The 21,710-nt window shown below is 42.3% G+C and overlaps 1 protein-coding gene across 2 annotated transcripts in view; it reads left to right on the top strand.

Moving 5' to 3' along the window:
- The first annotated feature begins 974 nt into the window (after positions 1 to 974).
- LOC149806486 (uncharacterized) overlaps positions 975 to 21,710 on the top strand; it is a 41,034-nt gene continuing 20,298 nt past the window's right edge. Inside the window, exon 1 of one of the 2 annotated variants that reach the window (XM_089953740.1) lies at positions 975 to 2,813. The gene's annotated coding sequence lies outside the window, so the exon portion shown is untranslated. Of the gene's footprint in view, positions 2,814 to 21,046; positions 21,185 to 21,710 lie in introns of those variants that run through there. The other variant, XM_089953749.1, reaches the window with a different exon arrangement.

Genomic DNA, 21,710 nt, shown 5'->3' with positions numbered 1-21,710 from the left:
CAAACGGATAAATAGTGTTAACACGGGTCGTAACAAATACAACTTATTTTGAGTATCAGGAAAGACAACTCTGTCAGGGCTATGCTCGAAGAGTAAATGTATGCTTACTGTTCTGTGAATATGAGATAATTGATCACCATAATCGTCATCATTATTATTAAAAACATAATCACCACCACCAGAAGTAAAAAAGCTGTAAAACAGAACATGAATTATGTTAAAATGTTGTAAATGACTGTCTCGTAACAGCCTATCGTTATATATATATATATATATATATATATATATATATATATATATATATATATATATATATATATATATATATCGATGTAATGATGTTTTTCATCTTTTACGAATTTATTTAAATATTTAGAGTTGCACGTGCTTCAATTTAGGCTGCTGCTTTTGGCATGGGTTACCTTCGGGCTTTTGCAAGACGGGAGAAATCTGTGATGTATTTCTTCGTCACGAACTCATTAACAGACAGACTCTAAGAACTGATTAAACATCACTAATATATTTTAGTATCATGTTCCGATTACCCTCTCAATGACTATCAGCCTGTAATTACAAATGGAACTGGAAACTGCCTTTGACTATATAATATTCTTAACAGTGATATACCACCCTTGAATCAGTATTATACAGTAGAAAGGATAATGGTTTTTGATCTTATCAACAGGGAAGAAAATACACATGGAAATCTGTCGGAAATGCGAGCCAGTCACCATGATGGAGGGTTTATAACAATACACATGCATATTTTAAACTGCATTAAAGTGCTTTGCAAGAGATTTAAGTGTTAATTTCTAAAACATATTGCTTTCTAATGCTCCTAGTGTATCACAGCAGTTCTTAATGCTGTCCGAGAGTATATACATGCTCTTTATTTGTGAAGATGGTAACATAATGCAAAGATAGGAAGAAAGGAAACATATTGTGTTACAAAAATAGAAACAGCCTTGACAAATTAACTCTGTGCACACAGTTTGAAAAATGTATCTCTATAATTGCTTCATTGTCAGTTGTATCTAAATATAAAGTTTTTCTTTTCTTCTTCTTTCTGTCTTCTTTACTTTTGATGAATATTGGTCATATATCAAGGGTAACATACATGTCATTACAAGGTTACGTTTGGAATTTGTTTACATGTATGAAATATATCTGTTTGTTTTCCTGTTTTTCATTTTCTTTCATTTGTACTGGTGATTTTTTAATTAGTTCTTTTTTCTAAGTTTAATTTTTTCTGTTCCTTTGTTTTTCTTACATTTAGTATTTCTTATACACCAGCAAGTAAACCATACATAGACAGTTGTCTTTCCTGATGCTCAAAATACGTTTGTATTTGTTACGGCCCGTGTTATAATATGTATCGACTTATTTTTAGTAACATTCATGTCTTCTTGAGTAATTTAATGTTTTAAAATGTTCTGTCTAGCACTTAGAGCCTCTTAGTGCTTCTTTGTAGTTCTTAACGGTGTTTATCAAGACCGACCAGTAATGTCAGAAGAAGAAAAAACGGAGATCTACTTGTTGGTCTACCCCTATAGCATGGAACGCTGTATTATCGCGGTACTTAATGTTGTTATCGGTACATATTAAAACCGAGTTGCTATTGTTGTACGGTTACAATTTGTGAAGTTTCTATGACTTTCCCTCTATCGATACCTATGAAGAAAAAAAAATCTGTTAAACGAAGCGCGTAAATATATATAAAACAGCATATGGTAGGTGACCCAGATTAGCATACAACTCAAATATTATGCATACAACTCAATATGATCTCGGTATTTGCCTAAATTGGGTATGGTAGCACGCACGTATTGTAAAAAAAAATAAATTGTAACTTACCAATAAGAAGGCATGTCCGCAATGCACAGACTGAATATTTCCACAAAAACGAAAGGATCCAATGATTAAATCAAACACACAAATGTAATTAAAGTTGAAAACTAGTAATAACAACAGAACAAATTTTTAAAAAAAAAATATTAATTAACTTTACATGAATTTTAAATGCAATGTGGGCAAAGAAATATAAACATAATAAAGAATCTATTATTATTATTATTACTATTATCGAAATCTTACATATTTAAAAAAGCAACTTTTAACTGTTAATTTTTTCCTATTCATATGAGATAAGCAGGGTCATAAGGAAAGTTTAATCAATTTTGGTCCATACTGGCTATCATGGAATGAAATTCCAAGCGTAACCTTGTAATGACATGTACCCTTGGTATATGACCAATAATCATCAAACATCAGAAGCCTATTGAGTAATCAAGACCAATGCAGATATCGTAAGTTCGACCAGAGTTTTGTGTATGAGGATCAGTGGAATTGCAAGTACTTTACAATAAAGGTGATGTTCATTTTTTTCTAATGTAGATTTATCAAAAATGTTGACATTTTCCAGGAAATTGTGCTTTGACAGATTTGCGTCATGGATACACCTTTACATCTGTAAACAACCTGTTTACTTCATTAATACAGCACCCGCGATAACACAGCGTTGGAGTATGCTGTCACACACTGTGCACATATTTCCATAAATAGAATATGACAAAGTGGAAATCCCACTTCTCCATACTGCGTCACTAAGTGTGATTAGCCTTGATTTTATACTATGCTAGTTAGTTCACCGTTACTGGATCTCAGTCGTATGCACCTTTCTCGTATTCACTCTCAAGTCCAGAACAAAAAGAGGACAAAAGAAATGTCAGTGGATGTTTAGTGCAACATGCAGCGCCCAGTTTTGTAAACATTCACTAATGCGGAGCAGTAAAAGTAACTAATTTCTGTCACAGGTAAGTACACATAGAACACGGTTATCTTTTCTGCCCCTTTTCCCAAACCACAGGAATTCGGTCCATAACGGGAGTGACTGTTCTTTTGGGGTGGGTTGGGGGTTAGGGTGTATGAGTACTTCATTCCGTACAACACTTAAAATCCACATACCGTCAGTTACCGGTCTTCCCGCTATAGCCCAGATCCCTGTATTCTCAACATGTACAATGTACATTGAATACATTAAAATGGGCTATCTTCACAACGATTTAATGCAGTGTAAGAGTTCCATTAGACACGCACGCACGCGGAGAAAACTAAGTGGTTTCGTTTTCGAGCTACGAGGTTCCGACTATAGAAAGCATTATTCTGACGTCACTGTTTATGAGAGGAAGAAATCCAGTTTCCGCAGTTTTGTCTGTATTTAAAAATAATAATAATAATGATGAGGACTTTGTAGCGCCTAATCTTTAGAAGCTCTAAGCGCTTTACAACATTAGACAACACCTATAAGATGAAAAACGTATATAATGAACAAACACCATGAAATTAGAAAACATAAAAAACATGCTGAGAATATTTAAGGTAGGAAACATTATTAGGTCTTTAAGTTTGTTCTTGCAGTCGAAATAAGTGAGTTTTGAGAGCACTCTTGAATAGGACCACTTTGTCTTTGTGTCTAAGTTCAGTGGGCAATTCATTCCACGTTGCTGGGCCCTGGTATGCAAAAGAACGCTGTCTATATGACTGTTTTCATAGTGAGAATAATGAGTATACGATTGTCAGAAGAGGAGCGTAAGTATCTTGCTGGTGTGTACACATGGGTGAGGTCGGATAGATATGTTGGACTAGAGTCCGTCAGTGAAACGTAGCACAGAGAACAACTTTTGTGTTTGATGCAGGATCGAATGGATAGTCAGTGTAGGGTACAGAGCAGCGGGGAGGTGTGCTCTGATCGTGGTACTCTAAGTATGATCCGAGCAGCTGTGTTTTGAAGTTTCTGGAGTAGATATTGAGATGAACCAGACAGAATTGAGTTACCGTAGTCCAGTCTTGAAAGTGCTAATCAGCACAAAAGTGTTTTAGTGGCATCAACTGAAAGATATTTGCGAATTGAGCTGATGCATCTCAGCTCAAGATATGCAGCCTTGCATATCTTCATGACATGTTGGTGCAATGTGAGAGTACTGTCCAGAGTAACACCTAGGTTTCGTACTGATTGATTAACAGTAGTAAATGGGGTCACCCTAGGGACAATGGGACTTAGCATTAAAAACACCCCTGGGTCACTCTAGGGACAATGGAAATTTAACATGGAGAAAAATCGTGGGTCACTCTAGGGACAATGGGAATTTAACATAGAGTTTGGGTCTGTCTAGGGACAAGGGAAATTAACATGGGAATAGAGTTTGGGTTTGTCTAGGGACAAGGGGAATTGAATATGGGATTTTTTTTCAAAATTTTTTTTTAAATTTAAATTTAAATTTAAAAAAGGGTAGGCAATTGAAAGGCTATCTCTTTTCGAGAAATATGGCTGGCCCTGAAAAGGGCCTTTGGGTTTATGTTAATATTAATATTAACATAGATGGCATCTGTCACATCTTCTTCTTCTTCTTCTTAAACTCCTTCTAACTGCCGGTCCATACACAAGTACCCTCTTGAGACATCCTTGTCTTTCTATGTAAACTCTCCTCATCCATTGACTAGTATCTGTCCTATCAACAACAGTCCACTTGGACCTGACATACATGAGCATGTCCGTCCTAAACATCATGGAAGACACAAGCGTAGAAGATTGCACATCGGTCCACATCTTGAAGCGACGAGAACAAGTGAATCAATGCACTGAACTGCGCTTATTTATAGGTAGAGGTAGGATTGAAACGGATTGAGTTCATTCACCAATCCAAACACGCGTTACAAAATTCAGTCAGCCCGCATCCAATCCGAAGAGATTAGTCTGTGACGTCAGTTGGTCTATATAGATTCGCTAGCGCTTGTGTGCAGTCAATCTATGCGACAGTGATTCAGCATGACGGAAATTCAGAAAACGATCCATTGGGGTGCACCAGCAGGGGAGACCGCCCAAGGGAACCCGGACTTACTTTCAGAAGAGGTACATTGGGATTTTGTGGATTTTCTTACCTCGCAAGAATTTGTTCCGGAACCTTCGTCTCATTCTTCATTACCGCAAGTGGAGAATTTTAGACAGAGACAGAAAGAAGAATTGGAGAAATTTATGCAACGACAAAAGGAAGCGGAACGAGCTTTTCTCCTACAGCAACAGCAACAGCAACAAGAAGAGGTAAGAAAAAAACAACAGCAACAACAGCAAGAAGAAGTAGCAGCAAAGAAACAAGAGGGTGAAAATCAAACGGCTACGGTACTGTTGGACATTTTAGCGGAGTTAAGAAGTCTGAAACAAATGTATCAGACTTCTTTATCACGACCGAAGAGAATACGACCTTCCCGAGCTAAACACGCCAACCCTGTGACTAAGCCTATCGTACCACCCTTAGTGATTTCAACCCAATCATCAGAAGTAGGCCTTGGCCGTGGCAAAGGCTTAAGGCAGTTAAAGTTGATTGGTTAAACTCACTCCTACACCATAAAAAAAAAGGCCCTTTTCAGGGCCACCCACATTTCTCGAAAAGAAATACAATTTCAATTTGCCAATAACTCAAAAAAAACCCCACCCATTTTACCCTTATAGTACGTGTCTGTGTATGAGTGCGTGAGTGTAGCTTCTTATTTTCAAATCACAACTCAAAGACACTTACCTTGTATCATTAATGTATTCTTTTATCCATAGTTAAAATCCAATTCACAATTCACAACACTTTAATTAAAAGTTCATTGACTTCTTCTGTCTCCTTGTTTAGTCTCTCTGTTTTTTGAATTTTTTCACCGTCACACTCTTTTCCTCTTCTTCCTCCTCGCTTTCTTCCCTTCTTCTTTTCTTCTCCTGTTTCTTTTTCTTCACCTGTCTTCTTTCTTCCTCAGAAGAATCCCTCTCTTCCTCTGAAGAATCCTTCTCTTCCTCTGAAGAATCCCTCCCTTCTTCTGATTCCTCTTGTTTCTTTTTTGGGCAATCTGGAGACCAATGTCCTTTTTCTTTACAATAATAACAGGTATCTTGACTTTTGTCTTTTTTAGCCCCTGTTTTCTTTCTTTTTTGACGGTCTGGACACTCTGAAGACCAATGCCCTTTCTTCTGACAGATATAGCAAGTATCTTCACTTTTATCTCGAAAGGAAGGAGAGTAGTCCGTCGGCTGGTCTGAAGAAAATTCTCTAATGACCCCTCGCAAAGCTCTGATGAAACGTTCCATCTGGGTAGTCTCTTCCATCGTTGTGCTCGGCTTGAGAGTGAAATGAATAGTGAAAGGACAAGACACGCACCCTTTTATATACGCTGGTCTGCCATGACTATAAATTAGTTTATGCTGTTTACACTTGAGTCATTTGACGTTTTGCACTCAAGATGAAACGATCCCATTCATTCGAGAAGAAAGAAGAAGAAGAAAGTAAGAGGCAGAAACGTGATCTATCGCCTCGTACCAGAGCTGAAATCTTGGCACAAATTCATGCAGTGATTTTGAAGAGGACATGAGTGAACCAGAATTTGAAACCTCTAAACCAAGTTCGTCACCCTTAGTCAACCCTGAAAAATACTATTCCATTCGAGAGACGGAAAAGCGCTCCTCTAGAAAATTTAGAACCACGGCTTACACCTACACGGTGAAGTTTAAAGATTTCAAGGCCGACGTACCATTGGAGAAAGCAGAAGGGTTTATCACCGAGATGTGGGATTCTTTGCTCACCGCACTCAAGCGACAATGTCAACCCAAAGAAGACGATCGCTTGACACTATCCATAGATCACGACGGTTTGAAATCCCCTGTTTGGATCGAGTTTAGCAGACCCGCAGAACTAACCCCTTCCAAAATCATGGACAAGATTCAACACGTACAACAATCTAATGACCAGTTTCACATCACCGATGGTAAAGCCACACTGAAAATGGCTCACGTCTCTCTTCCTCAAGGGACAGGACGCAAAAAGGTCTTATTGGTGGACGACCTTCGCAACACCAAAACAAGTCTCGTCCGAATTAACAACCCTCATGACCAGATGTGCTTAGCCCGTGCCATTGTGGTGGGACGAACCTATGCCAACAAGAACGACACGGTAGAATGGAAAAGAACCTGGGAGAACATTCGAAAATCGAACCGAACCAAACAACGAAACGAAGCAGAACTCCTGTTGCAACAAGCTGGCCTGTCCAATGACACACCCTGTGGCATTCCTGAGATGCAAAAATTGCAAGATGCCCTAGCTCCACGCTACACCTTGAAAGTGCACCCTCAAGAAATGCGCGGGCCTCTGTTGTTTCGAGGCCAAGATTTTAAGGACGGAAAATACATTCATGTCTATCATCACGATGAACATTTCGATACCATTACCAGTATCACCGGATTCCTGGGATATGTTTATTATTGTGAGAAATGTGACTATGGTTATAATAATTGAGAACAACACAAACATTGTGGATGGAAATGCACAGGATGTTTACCCTCTCCACCCTGTCTGAGCGAAGAACCAGTGCCTTGTTCAACTTGTCTGCGCACGTTTGTCAGTCCTACCTGTTACCAACAACATTTGAAAACACAAGGTTCACAGAAGAAATGTGCTTGTCAACTGCTGAGAATGTGCCCTACCTGTGGACAAGGCATACGTACCAATAGTACCAAGGCACACGTATGTCGAGGAAAGAAAAAATGTCACATTTGTCACCACATCGTGGACTTGGAACACGAATGCTACGTGCAAAAATACCAACCCCCACCAGAGAAAGAGGACGGTCACAAGAAGAAAGGCAATTTCATCTTTTTCGATTTCGAATGCATGCACGAGACCGGCATTCACATTCCTAATTTCTGCGTGGCTCATCGAGCGTGCGAGAAGTGCATTCAAGAACCTATCTTCAGTCATTGCCCTCACTGCAGCAAGATTCCTGGAGGACGTGAAAAAATATTTCGGGGACCGAACACGTTAGCCGATTTTGCCCAATGGGTCTTAGACCCCATCGACAAGACGTGGAGCCAAGAGGACATCGAACGTTACGGAGATTGTCATCGTCATGCCACGGTGATGGCTCACAATTTCTCCGGATACGATGGACAGTTTCTTTTGAGATACTATACGGAACAAGGCACCGAGCGTCCTAAAGTGACTTTGAACGGAGCCAAAATCATTTTCATGCAAGTGGGACAAGTACAGTTTAAAGATTCGATGAGCTACTTGGCCATGCCTTTGAACCGAATGCCTAAAACGTTTGGAATGACAGAAATGGCTAAAGGGTACTTTCCACACTTTTTCAGTACGGAAGCCAATCAACACGCCGTTCTACCCCATTTGCCTGAGGCTCACTATTACGACCCCGACAACATACGTACCGAACAACGAGAAGCTTTCTACGCTTGGTACCAGGCTCACGCCTCGGACCCTTTCGACTTTCAGGAAGAAATGCTAAAGTAATGTCGTTCCGACGTGGACATTTTACGACGTTGCTGTGGAAAATTTCGAGAACTGTTCATGGAACACGGAGGGGTCGATCCTTTGAAAGAAGCTTGCACCATTGCCAAAGCGTGTTCCTTAGTGTATCGACAACGATTCATGCCTGAAAACACCGTAGCTGTCATCAGCCCTCAAACGACCCACTATGTCAAGCGTCAATACTCGGTCAAAGCCCTACGCTGGTTACATTACTTGTGCGACAAGGAAGACAAATGGATTCAGCATGCCCGCAACGGAGGGGGTGAAAAGACCATCGGAACGTATTCGGTCGATGGCTAGGACTTAGAAAACCCCAAGATCGTGTACGAGTTTAACGGCTGCTTATTTCACGGATGTCCCGTCTGTTACCCTGACCGTAGCACTAAAAATCAGTTTTTACAACGAACCATGGAAGACTTGTACCAGGACACTTGTCAGCGACGCCTAAAGTTAGAACAGCAAGGATACCAAGTGGTGGAAATGTGGGAACACGAGTACGATCACCGTATGAAAACCGATCCCGAGTTTAAACGCCTCGTGGAAAGTTACCAGTTCATGGACCCGTTGAACCCGAGGGATAGTTTGTACGGAGGAAGGACCAATGCCACCTGTTTGCTGTACCAAGCCGACGAAGAGAAAGGAGAAGAAATCAAATACTTGGATGTGTGTTCGCTGTATCCCTACGTGTGCAAATATTGTCGCTTTCCTGTAGGGCACCCGCGATTGCTGACGGAACACATCGACCTGAAAAACATTCGACAATACGAAGGCTTGATCAAGTGTAAAGTTTTGCCTCCCACGAACCTATACCATCCCGTCTTACCTCACCATTGTCAAGGCAAACTGATGTTTCCCTTGTGCCGTACTTGTGCCGAAACGTGCAACCAGGACCAACCTTGCCATCACAGCCAGGAAGAACGTGCCTTGACGGGAACCTGGGTCAGCGTGGAATTGTTCAAAGCTCTGGACATGGGATACCAACTGTTAGAAGTGTACGAAATTTGCCACTTTCCCAAGACACAACAGTACCACAAAGGTGACCCTACTCAGAAAGGCATTTTCGCCGACTACGTGGATGCCTTTTTGAAACTGAAACAAGAAGCCAGCGGCTATCCTTCCTGGTGTCACACTCCCGAAGACCAAATACAATTCAAAGAGAAATACTATGAACAAGAAGGCATCTCTTTAGACCACATCGAGAAAAACGAAGGCAGGCGATCGTTTGCCAAAGTGATGTTAAATTGCTTGTGGGGTAAAATGGCACAACGACCGTGTTTACCCAAGACGGAATATTTGACAGAACCTTCCCGCTACTTCCAGATGATTCACGACAAAACCAAATACATGAAACACGTGGACGTCGTTCGAGAGAATTTGATCTTGGTCAATTACGAAGAAGATCTGGACTTTGTACAAGACGACCCTTTTGGAAATGTCATCATTGCGGCTTACGTGACAGCTCATGCTCGCTTAAAATTGTACGAAGCTTTAGAACTGTTAGGGGAACGCGTCCTGTACTTTGACACGGACAGTTGCATTTACATCCATCACCCGATTCAACATCACCCTGACATCGAAGGAGACCGTTTAGGAGCCTGGACAGACGAGCATCCCGACGACAAGATTCTAAGTTTCGTCAGTGGCGGCCCCAAAAATTACGGCTACGAATACCGGGACAAACAAGGAGAAGTGCACACGACGTGCAAAGTGAAAGGACTGACTCTGAATCATCGTACCTGTCGAGTGGTCAACTTTGGGGTATTGAAAGAAGCCTTGCAATCGGGAGAGGATGGAAACTTTAAAGTGACCACCTATCAACCGAACAAGATTGTACGTTTACCCACTCACCACATCGTCAGTCGACCCTTGGAAAAAGTCTATCAAATTGTATACCAGAAGCGAGTGCGACTTCCCAATCACTTTACGTTGCCGTACGGTCACGTTGGTATTGGTCTGTATATAAAAAGGAACCCTAGGCAAGATCGATAGTTCATTGTTCATTGAAGTAACTTACCATGTCGTTGACGAAGAAGAAACCAGATTGGTTTGGCTTGGACCCAAGAGGTGGCCCAGTATGCACGAGAGTTATTCAAGGAAAAAAGTTACTTTTCAACCCGTGTTAGTGACGGTGCCAGAAGAACCCGTCACCCAGGACGGGACTGTCGTGGACAGGCCTGAAAGACCCTTTCGGGAGGACACTTGTGTGACCTTACCCCCTACTATAGAACTGGTTAGATCTTTACGCAAAACATGTTGTACAGACACTTGTGTTTATTCCACGTTCATGGTTATCATGTGCCTTTTATTCTTGTACTTAAGCCTTTGGCTTTTATGTATTTTTGTCTTTCGTATTCATGTTTGAAACATTCAGTAAACGTGTTCTGAAAAAGTATATAAACTCTTGTCTTGTTTGTTTTCGTGTCACAAGTGACATTTCTCACACAATGGCTACATCTGCTGTCTCTGCTCCCTCTTCCTCTACTGTCAAAGTCATCGACGAACACTTAGATCGTGCCAGTTGGGAGGCTTTGTATCTTCGCCATCCCTTTAACATGCTCATTGCTGGACCTAGCGGTTCAGGCAAAACCGAATTCGTCAAACGTTTGATCGAACATAAACATCATTTGATCGATCGGCCACCTCAACGGATCGTGTGATGTTACAAAGAGTGGCAATCGGCGTTCAGCCTCTTGCGAGAAAGTCAAGGCGATTCCATCGTGTTTGTGGAAGGCATTCCTAAAGAAGACGACGGTATCGTCTCTGACTCCCGTCAAACCCATTTGGTCATTTTCGACGACATGTTAGGAGAAGACGAAGAAGAAATTAAACTGTGGTTTCCGCGCAAAGGGCATCACCGTAATGCCAGTGTCGTTTACATCACCCAAAATTTGTTTCAACAAAGTAAAGCCCATCGCACCATCAGTCTCAATGCGCATTACGTGGTCTTGTTTAAAAGCCCTCGAGATAAATCGCAAGTGCAAGTCTTAGCCAAACAGTAAGGAACGCCTTGGCTGACTCAGGCGTACGACGATGCCACTCAAACGCCACACGCCTATTTACTCGTCGATTTGAAACCTACGACTCCCGAGGATTTGCGATTTCGTACCCACTTGTTTCATCACTGGTGCCAAGACGGAGGGCCTGTCCTGTACACGTCTCCGTCCTCGACTTCATTTCACTCCCCATAAAAAAATCTATAAAAACCTCAGACCCTTTTCGTCTGTCTCACACAGTGTGAACATGACGTCCCTTCAGTCGCATCTTCCCGTCAAATTGATTCGTGCCTTGTATGGCATCAGTCGAGAAAAAATCCACAAACACGAGCTCGTGTCTTAGAAGCTAGTCTCAAAGAAGTCTTACGATGGTTCACGGTGACGACACGTCAACTACTCCAAGGAATCATTCAGATTCCTCATCAAACCAAACGCTTTTTCGATCGAAACAAAGTCGCTTTGGTCCAACTGGCTGATCTCCGCATCGACACTCAAACCAAAAACAAATCATTTTGAAACCTGGAGGGAGCGGTACTCTAGGAGGGGTCATCATTCGCTCTCTCTTAAGATGGGATCCTAATGCCCCCAAAGTTATCCCCAAGACAAAAGTCCAACGAAGCCCCAAGAAGAAAAAGACCAGGTCCCCAAGGAGAACTTCTCCAGTGGCAGAACCCTCCTCTGACCAGACACCACCACCCCGGAAAAACAAAAGAAGCCCCCAGAAAAAGAAACAGAGAAAAAGTCCCCAGAAAAAGAAAAGTCCACAGAAAACTAGTCGCAAGAGAGGCACTTCGGCCAGGACGCAACCTTACACTCGCAAACCACGACCTGCCACGGCGGTGACTGCGTCTCCGGCAGCCTCACGTTTGTCCACTTCTCCGTTAATGACACCCAGAACTGAAGAGTTCTTGGAGACGTTGATCACACCAAGAACTTCTCCGTTGATGACCCCCAAAAGAACTTCCCCAGTGGCAGGACCTTCCAATTTAGTGGCAGTGGCTGCTGCTCACAAAGTACCTTCTCCCAAAATCAAAGTTCAAGAAAGATCGGGCATGTTACAAAGTTTACTGGATTTGTCCAAGCAAGAACTGGCTCGATTTAGTCCGTTACGTACCCCTGCACGACGTGTCATGCCTGTCCTCAAACTAATACGACGTAAAGACAATCAGTGGCGACGCGTTCCAGTATAAAAAAGGCCTGTGACCAAGTCGGGTATCAGTGTTTTTTGGTGCTCCTGAAGACTCAAAGATGTCACCCTCCAGAAAACCCCAAGGAAAGAAAAGGAAAGGACTGCCACCACGTTTAGCCAAACATGGGGACATGTTATCTGTCCTGTCTAAAGCTTCTCCACCCCTACGAAAAAAACTCATTCAAACAGCCTCCAAAGAGGTCATCGATACCGTGTGCGAATGTTGTTTGAACGTTTTGAAAGGTACGATTCCTTTGTCCAAACACCAGAAACAATGCTTAGGCAAACATCGTCACGTTCTTCGCCAAATGGTTCAAAAGAAAATTCCCATTCGTCAAAAAAAGAAGATGTTAGTGCAACGTGGAGGTATTTTACCTCTCTTGTTAGGCCCCATACTGAAAGGAGTCTTGGGAACCATGTTGGAAGGACTGGTGGGAGCAAGATAAAAAGGCCTCGGAAGTTCCAAGATCTTAGAATCGACCCCTGACAACCCCATGGAAGGACGAAAACTAGTTTTAGTGCCTTACAAACGATGGATGGAATACCATCGGTGGCAAGAACAACACACCCCGCATTTACCTCCCAATCCCAATTTGAGCGAGATGTCCCAGTTACGACGCGAATTGCAGGCCTTGATGGATCGCCAAGATTTGTCCGAAACAGAAAAATCGCAAAAGTACGGTCAACTCTTGCAACGACTGCAACTCTTTCACCAGAAAGCTTTAGACGAAACAGCTCTACCCACTCTGAAAGATTTTAAGACCTTGATGAAAAGTCCAGCACCATCACCAGTACCAGTACCAGTACCAGTGACCAAGACAGAAAAAGGAAAAGAAGAAGAAGAAGAAGGGTTTCAAACTCCACCAGAAAAAGTACGCAAGTTAACAACACCACCTACCTCCAGAATTGGATGGATTAAAAAGATGATGGCCACCCCTTCTTCATCACAAGAGAAAAAGAAAGTGAAGACAGAAGTGAAACAAGAACCGATATCCCCCGCTCAGACATCCTCCTCCTCTTCAACACCTATTGCCGGTCGCACACGCAAAGCATTGCAATCCAAGAAAATACCCCAAGAGAAAAGAGTAGCATCCTCCAAGAGTGGGTGCCTTATTAAAACACCAACCAACACAAAAAAAAAATGGAAAAAGTCTTAGCCAGCATTTACTACGATCCCTCCCATCCTGCAGGTTACGCAGGAGTTCAAAAATTGTATCGTGCTACCAAAACGCGACTGAAAGGTCTCCGTTTACCTCAAGTGCAACGATGGTTACAAGAACAAGCTACCTACACTTTACCCAAACCCATTCGACGCAAGTTTGCCAGAAGTCGCACCCGAGTGGAAGGCATCGATCATCAATGGCAAGCCGATTTAGCCGATGTCTCTCATTTGGCCAGCTACAATCGTGGCTACAAATATTTGTTTTGTGTCATCGACGTCTTTTCCAAATTTGCCTGGGTCGTGCCCTTGACTTCCAAATCGAGCAGCGAGTTAGTGCGAGCCTTGCATCGAGTGTTGAAACAAAGCGGTCGTCACCCTCTTCGATGGCAAACGGACAAAGGCACCGAATTTCTGAACCAAGCTTTCCAAAAAGAATTAAAGAAACGTGACATTCATTTTTTTACCACCGAGAATCCCGAAACCAAAGCCAGCATCGTGGAACGTTTTCAACGCACTTTGAAAGAACGCATGTGGAAATATTTTACGCATCACCACACTCTGAAGTACATCGACATCTTACCGCACCTGGTGCAAGCGTGCAACCAATCTTACCATCGAAGCATCGGACGTGCCCCGCAAGACGTGACTCCCGACAACGAAGTGTTGGTGTTTCAGCGCCTGTTTGGTACGTCCCCGACGAGGGCTGTCCCCAAGAAAAGTGGAATGTTGGCCGTAGGAGATTGGGTGCGCACTGGCAAAACCAAACGCACTTTCGACAAAGGTTACTTACCTAACTGGACGACCGAATTTTTTCGCGTCACTGGACGAGTGCATGGCCGTCATCCTGCCGTCTATAAATTGGAAGACACGAACGGAGAAGTGCTCAAAGGAACGTTTTATTTGCCCGAGTTACAACGTGTCACCAAGAAAGAAGACGACGTGTACGACATCGAAAGCATTCTCGAACGCAGAACCCGTAAAGTGGGCAAACGACGTGTCAAAGAAGTCAAAGTACGTTGGAAAGGATATCCACCCAGTTTTGATTCTTGGATCGACGCTTCGCAAGTCATCGACTATAAAAAGAAGTGACCATCATGCCTTTTCACACAGACGCAGCTACGACGACCACTCCTCCTTCACCTAGTTCTTCTGTGCAAGATTTACAAAAACAACCCTTGTGGGTGTGGTGTGGAGAACGTGTGCCTAAAACGCAAATCGTCTTTTTCTGCCAAATCTTCGTGGTGTATTGTGTCATCGGGGCAGCCATCGCCAATTTGAGTTTGCAACAAGGAGACAAACAATTGTGGACCATTTTATTGAGCAGCTGCATCGGTTACCTGCTTCCTAATCCCTCCCTGAAATTCACCTCGAACGGGAACCCCGGGAACCTTGTGTCCAGTGCCAGTGCCAGTCACCACTTCAACCACAACCAGAACCCCATTTTAGACGGAGACACGCCTCTGACGTCCAGTAACCCCTCGGACAGCCACAGAACTCTGGAATTATGAGTCACCAAAACCAATTTTACTTAACCTTACCCAGTGACAGTTCCATGGAGGTGTTTCCCCACAACACGTTGTGCTGTTACACGGCCAAATTACCTCAGGCCATCCAGTTAGATCACGAAGCCCATTGGGAAGTGGCTTTAGTAGAAATCATTCACCCGACCCAAGTCCTCAATGTCCTTCCCAATCAAAATTTTTTTGATGTGGAAGTTCATGACGAGCAAATGCAACAGTGGATGGATAGCAGTGTCAAATATGACAAGAAAACCCGTACACAGAAGTACACCACCTATCACTTGTTCATTCCCCCAGGCTATTATTTTAGTGGTCAACATTTGGTCAGCACCATAGCCTCCAGGTTTAATGTCGTGTTTCTGAAAACTTTGGAGCATGTCAACAAAAGTGTCACCATGGAGTACCACAAAGCAGCCCGTCGCTTCTTGATGAAATTTGAACGAAGTAAAATCATGTCCATTTTATTTTGTCCTGAATTGTTTGACATGTTGGGCGGAGACATGGACATGAGAAAGGCCATGCTCAAGAAAAACGAATTACCCATCGTTTACGACAACGAGTCTTTCAGCAAGTTATTTCGTACCCCGGTAGAACTGAACCAAGGACTGAATTTGATGTTCGTGTATTCCGATGTGGTGGAGTACAACGTGGTGGGACACACCTCCGTGCCGTTACTGCGTGTCATTCCTTTCAAAGTGGATTCTGCCACGAACACTGACGAGGAAGGTGGAAACACTTACCACGTTCACCGCGAATTTGTCCATCCTCACTATTTGCCTGTCAGTAAGTCGTATTTGGACACGGTCAACATTGCTATAAAAGGAGATCTGGGACAAAATATTCCATTCACCAAAGGAAAAGTCACGGTGAAACTCCATTTTCGAAAACGGTTCTCTCACGACTCGTAAGTAAGTCATGTATCCAGTGTACCGAGGGGTTGCTCGACAGCGGGGACATGGCTTAGGAGACATGTTAAAATGGGCCTTTCGTTCGGTGGCCCCGGTGTTGAAACCGATGGTGACACGCGGATTGCACGCCTTGAAAGATGCGGCACTGACGCAAGGCAAAGAATTTCTCCAAAATGTCATCATCGACAAACAAAACCCTAAAGAAGCCTTCATGAGGGCAGGCAAAAATGTCTTGCTGCAAACGGGCAAAGACATTTTAGGCCAACGAGAGACACCTATAAATGCCCTGCACGCTACCGAGTCAGGCATTCAGCAAGGACAAGGCAGAAAGAGACGACGAAGAAAACACCCTTTCACCAGACTTCAGGCGAGAAAGGCCAAGAAAAGAAGAACCGTTCGAGACTTAGACGTTTTCGATTATTGAGAAAAGAGACAAAAAAATGATGCACCGAGAATCTTTCGCTTGTTCCAAGACGGAACTGGACCTGTTTGCCATGCCCCCCACGATGATGACGATGCAAGAATCCCAGTGGGTGGAATTTCACCCCGTCTCCTCACTGACCGATTCCGCTCCCATCGAGTTTGAAATCAAAGGACAGCCCGAAGATTACATCGATCTGAATAGCAGTTACTTGTACCTGAAAGTCAAAATTCTAGATAAGACTGGAGGTGCTATAGACGATGAAGCAGTAGCTCCCGTCAACAATTTCATGCATTCCTTGTTCAGTGGAGTGGACTTGTACTTGAATAACAAACTGGTCAGTAGCAGCATGGATACTTACCCTTATCGTGCCTACCTGGAAAATCTCTTGACGTACGGAATAGATGCCAAGAACACTCATCTCAATGCCTGTGTGGTATGGGAAGGTGACGAACCTACCAAGTTTGAAATATTGGAAACTGACGAAAAGAAAGACAACAATGATGGATTTCTAGAACGAAGAAAGAGAATCACGGGAGCCGACACAAGTTTAGAACTGATGGATCGTTTGCATTTGGACATGTGGTTGCAAGAAAAGTATTTGCTGAACGGGGTGGATGTCCGCCTGAGACTGAATCGTAGCAGTAATGCTTTCCATTTATTGGCTGATAGTGACGGTTACAAAACCAAAATCCAAGAAGCCAGACTCTACGTACGCCGTATGGAAGTGTTGCCTAAAGTGGGAAACGACATCAGTCAGACGTTGAGCAGAACGACTGCCAAGTATCCCATACGACGCGTGGAAGTGAAAACCTTCACCATTCCCAAGGGACAGCGATCCATGATCGAAGATCATCTGTTCCAAGGACAGTTACCCAAACGTTTGATCGTTGGTATCGTCGAGAATACAGCCTTCAACGGAGCTGCCGAAAAAAATCCTTTCTACTTTCAACACTTTGGCGTGTCCAAAATCGAAGTCAGTCGCGATGGCAAGACCTTGTGTACCCGACCTTTCGAACCTGACTTTACCAAGAATAATTACTTGAGATCGTACTTGTCCCTGTACGAAGCCACCGGACAGTTAGGAACCAATACCAGTCACGGTATTACGTACGAGGATTATGCAGGAGGCTACGCTTTGTGGGCTTTCGATTTCACTCCAGACCAAGGCAGCGACGAGGGACATTTCCACCCTATAAAATCCGGCCAGATTCGTGTGGAAATTCAGTTTAAAGACCGAGACCCTGATGAAACGGTGAACGTCATCCTGTATGCAGAATTCGATAATACCATAGAAATCAACAGTTTGAGAGAAGTCATCCTAGATTACTAGAAACCATGGAAGACTGTTATCCCTCTTTACCTAGTGGAGAAACTTTTAGTGTTGGATTATTGTTAAAAAATGTTAGAGTTGTTGTTTAGTGTTAAGTGATTTTTGAATAAAAAATGTTGTGTTTTGAAAAAATTGCTTGATGTTATATTGTTGGATTATTGTTAAAAATGTTAGAGTTGTTGTTTAGTGTTAAGTGATTTTTGAATAAAAAATGTGTTTTGAAAAAAATGCCTTTGTCTTTTGTTTAGCTATAAGAATGTTGGATTGATGCTCTTTCATTTCTTACTATCCCTCTCATGACACTCACTAAACGTTGCGACTCAAAAACCGTGTGGGGGATGTTTTCCTTCACGTCCGCGCTTTGACTTTAAGAACCGGGTTGTTTCCAGTCTAACCATCCATTGTCGACTCATCCTCCTACGAAGATGTGCTCCAAACTAGCTAAGCTCAACGAAGCCTACGTGAATTTGCATAGGGTCAGACACAGTCTGATACCGAAGCCAGAAGAAATAGAGAATGTGAGAATGCTAAAAATCACTGAAGACCTGATAGAAGAGCTCTTCAGAGAAGAAGTGAACAGGGAGAAAGAAGAATGGACAGAGAAGTACAGACTTCAGAGACAGCAACAACAGCAGCAACAGCAGCAACAACAGCAACAGCAGCAACCTGAAGCTGACAGAGGCTTTGTCGATTGTCGTATCGACACCAAAGAGTTCTTCTTCTCTTTCCGAAGAAGCAGACCTATCGCCAGAAAGTCTATCCTCAGAGGACATCGCATTCTTAGAAACTAAAAAAGAATGCCATAGCAAACAAAAAAAACAGCCCTTTTCAGGGCTACCCCAATACTCTAGAAAAGAAATAACGATCGATTTGCCAATGTGTGTAGGTAGAGTAGTGTGAAAATAAACACTAACTCTTTTTTTAAAAAATGTGAGGGTATGTGTTTGTGTGTTTGTGTTTGTAAGTGGTTAAGTAGGTTGGTATGGATAGTAGATTAAAATGATGTCTTTTTTTTTTTTTGGTGTTTGAGGTGTAGATTAGGAGTTAGATTGGATTGCTTTGCTTATGTGGATAGTCTATTGAAGTGATTTTTAAAAAAATTTAAAATAGTGATGGGTAGCATAAAAAAGTGAGTGAGTGTTTCTTTTAGGTCCGCGCGTTGTTGTTTTTTTGGTTATGATCTAGGTAAGATCAATTTTATGTTTTTAGGGGGATGTTTTCCATCACGTCCGCGCTTTCACTATAAATTGAAACTCACTGGGCAATCTAGCTACCCTTGTTGATTGATCAACACAAGAATGAATAGCAGAATAAGCAAACTTCTTGAACTCCAGATACATCTGGAATATGTCAGGCGCCTGTTAAATGAACTGGGCGCGGAGGCTATAGTAGAAGAGGAAAGAATGAAGAACGAAGAGGAGGAGAAAAGACAGAGGGAAGAGGAGGAAAAGAAACTAGAAGGGAGGATGTCGTACAATATTCCCGAGACAGAGGATTGGGGTGTTGAAGCGAATCATCCTCCCTCTGCGCTCCCCAGAAGAAAGGTGAAAGGAGACTGGGGAAGAAGATGCGTGTGTGGCGCCAGGCCAGGAAGGTGCAACCATTAGATAGGTGCATCTGGAGTTTAAAAAAAAGCCCTTTTAAGGGCTACCCAATACTCTAGAAAAGAAATAACTATTAATTTGCCAATGTGTGTAGGTAGAGTAGTGTGAATATAAACACTAACTCTTTATTGATAGTGAGAGTGTATGTGTTTGTGTGTTTTTGTTGTAAATGTTCAAGGAAGTTTGTGTGAATAGTAGATTATGGGTTTCTTTATTGTTTCTTAGCGTATGTGGAGAGTATAGTTTGGGTTTGATTATATGAAATGAGAAAAGTGGGGGATGTTTTCCTTCACGTCCGCGCGTTGCTTGGTCATGATCTAGGTAAGATCAAGTTTACGTTTTTAGGGGGATGTTTTCCATCACGTCCGCGCTTTCGCTATAAGAACCCACCACGTTCGTCATTAGAACCATTCTACGGAATAATAAAAAACGAAGATGGTGGTTGCAAGTGACTTGTTCAACAATTTGGTACATATATACAACTGGATAATAGATGGTATCTATGTAGTGGAGAGACTAGAAAAAGAATGGAAGATAGCAGAGTACCTGGACTACGCTAAATGTCTAAACATAGCAAAAGAACTGATAGCAGGAATGATAGAAGAGGAGGAAAAGAGATTGAGAGGTATGATAAATCCCACCTATGTCAGAGTGGGAAGCCTAAAGGAAGCACTTGACAATGCAAGCAAAGTCAGGTGTTTTCTTGAAAAATGTCACATGGGATAGAGTGCTCTTATGTGGAGAGAGGTCAGGAAAGACTTAGGAAAGGAGAGGAGTTGATGAGAAAAGTGATGGAGGTGGAGGTAAAGAAGATTAAAGAGAGATGGTATAAAGAAAGAAAAGATCAGGAAAACAAAAAGAAACAGGCTGATTTTGATAGGCTAAATCAGAATTGGATCAAAGTCCAGGAAAAGTTTAGAGCCTTGGGCCATCCAGACTGGATGCCAGAGGAGAAAAAGAAGAAGAAAGGAATAATGGAAAAAGTGAGGACTTGGTGGAAGAAGTTAAGGAGTTAGAAGAAGAAGAAGAAACCCAAAGACCCTTTTCAGGGCCAGCCATATTTCTCGAAAAGAGATAGCCTTTCAATTGCCTACCCTTTCTTAAATTTAAATTTAAATTTAAAATTTTTTTTAAAAAAATCCCATATTCAATTCCCCTTGTCCCTAGACAAACCCAAACTCTATTCCCATGTTAATTTCCCTTGTCCCTAGACAGACCCAAACTCTATGTTAAATTCCCATTGTCCCTAGAGTGACCCACGATTTTTCTCCATGTTAAATTTCCATTGTCCCTAGAGTGACCCAGGGGTGTTTTTAATGCTAAGTCCCATTGTCCCTAGGGTGACCACATTTACTACTATTAACACATCTATCCCGTTGTCGACAGGAAAATCCGAACAATGAAAGTCAGTGTATATTACCTCCATATTTCGTAAAGTACACACTATATTAGACAAAGGGATCTGTTTACAAATACTGAAAATGTGAATGCATTGAGTTGCTGTCAGATATTTCTTCTTTACCATAAGCACTTAATTTGTTTCTCATCTTTTTTGCTCTACTGATCATAGACTGAGTACCTTATGGGATGGCATGCTGCCCGACGTTCGTCTTCCAAAGTCCTTCCGTTAGCACAGGTGTAATATCGCTCCTTCTCCTAAACTAGTTGGAGGATCGCCATAAAATTGTACACCTTAAGTCAAGGTTAGTTTGTCGTAAATGAAAATGGTGACGATCTGAAGTTCATTATGGCCACAAAGCTGGCCGTATTTAAAATCTTGTTATCTCTACTCCATCTGAATAGAAGGTAATAAAGAGTTTTCTTAAGATTTCTTACGATGTATAGTTGCTTCTAACTGAAAATGGTACCACTCTGACATCCTATTTGTTCGCCTCACAGAAAGATTTTATATTGTGCCTACATGGTCTTAAATGAAAATGCCGTCAATCAGACGTTCATTATTGCGGACGCAGTTGCCATCTTGGAACTCTTGTTATCCATACTTATCCTGAATGCAAAGTCATATCGACATTGGGGTTTGACCAGAAAACTTCCATTGTCTGGTTGGTCCTAAACGAAAATGGTCCCCTCCAGACATGAAATATGACTGGCACAGCGACCATTTTAAAAGTCACAACGCTACTTTATATCAGCATGGGACTTTGATTAAAAGACTCTGTAATATCCAGTTGGTCCTTAATGAAATGATACTGATCTGACAACATGAAC

This window comes from Sinohyriopsis cumingii, chromosome 1, assembly GCF_028554795.1.
Source record: "Sinohyriopsis cumingii isolate HCF-2022 chromosome 1, ASM2855479v2, whole genome shotgun sequence".
Classification (NCBI taxonomy): Eukaryota; Metazoa; Mollusca; class Bivalvia; order Unionida; family Unionidae; genus Sinohyriopsis; species Sinohyriopsis cumingii.
Note: the sequence above shows the minus strand (reverse complement) of the source record. Positions and strands in the feature narration are given on the sequence as shown.